A 1,399-nucleotide genomic window follows, 5' to 3' on the forward strand; every position below is an offset into this window, starting at 1 on the left:
TAGGGCTCGGCTCGCCGACTCACGAGGCGGCCTTGGCGGTGCGTGTGCAGCACGCGCTCCTCTGTACGCGCCGCGCTCTCCACACGGCGCGCAGCGCCGCTAGAGCGGTTCGGCGGCGAAAAATGACTTAGCGGTTTGGAGGTGTGAAGAGACGGAATTCACACCTTTCGACTCGGATAGGGCTCGAGACGCCGATTTATCAGATGCCGCTCAGTGGGTGTGCTGCGCGTTAGCTGTACTACACGCTCGGCGCTGTTAGCGAGGCGCGGAGCGCCCTTGGGGCGGTGAGAAGGCGCTTGACGGCGGTCACGGCTCGAGGTGTGAAGAGACGCCGTTCACACTTTCTGCTATGAACAGGGCTCGGCTCGCCGGCTCAAGAGACGGCCCTCGCGGTGCGTGTGCAGCGTGTGCTCCTCTGCACGCGCCGCGCTCTCCACGTGGCGCGCAGCGCCGCTAGAGCGGTTCGGTGGCGAAAAAAAGACTTAGCGGTTTGGAGGTGTGAAGAGACGAAATTCACACCTTTCGACTCGGATAGGGCTCGAGACGCCGATTTATCAGATGCCGCTCAGTGGGTGCGCTGCGCGTTAGCTGTACTACACGCTCGGCGCTGTTAGCGAGGCGCGGAGCGCCCTTGGGGCAGTGAGAAGGCGCTTGACGGCGTTCACGGCTCGAGGTGTGAAGAGACGCCGTTCACACGTTCTGCTATGAACAGGGCTCGGCTCTCCGGCTCACGAGGCGGCCTTGGCGGTGCGTGTGCAGCACGCGCTCCTCTGTACGCGCCACGCTCTCCACGCGGCGCGCAGCGCCGCTAGAGCGCCTTGACGGCGAAAAAAAGACTTAGCGGCTCCAAGTGCTCCAAGTGGGCTTTGAGGTGTGAAAAGACGGTTCTCACACTTTTCGGCTCGGATAGGGCTCGAGGCGCCGTTTTATCAGACGCCGTGCAAGGGGCGTGTCGCGCGTGTACTGCGCTACACGCTCGGCGCTGTTAGTACGGCGCGGAGCGCCTCTGGGGCGGTGAGAAGTTGGCGGACGGCGTTCACGGCTCGAGGTGTGAAGAGACGCCGTTCACACTTCATGCTATGATCAGGGCTCGGCTCGCCGACTCGTGAGACGGCCTTCGCGGTGCGTGTGCAGCGCATGCTCCTCTGTACGCGCCGCGCTCTCCACGCGGCGCGCAGCGCCGCTAAAAATTCTGTCTTTATTAGTTTTGTTGTAAATTTCTTTCTTTATTGCTGTGCCTTTTGTGGTGCTAGTCCGTGCCAGTCTGCTTTGAGAGGGGCTTGTGTTCGTGCCAGTGCGCGCCAGGCACGTGGCGGGCGGAAATTCTTTTGTTACCAACTGGACGCGATGCAGGCATCCACGGCCATCCACGGCCTGCTGTCTCTCGCCCCTCTCGCCG

Source organism: Emiliania huxleyi (genome assembly GCF_000372725.1).
Source record: "Emiliania huxleyi CCMP1516 unplaced genomic scaffold EMIHUscaffold_495, whole genome shotgun sequence".
NCBI lineage: Eukaryota > Haptophyta > Isochrysidales > Noelaerhabdaceae > Emiliania > Emiliania huxleyi.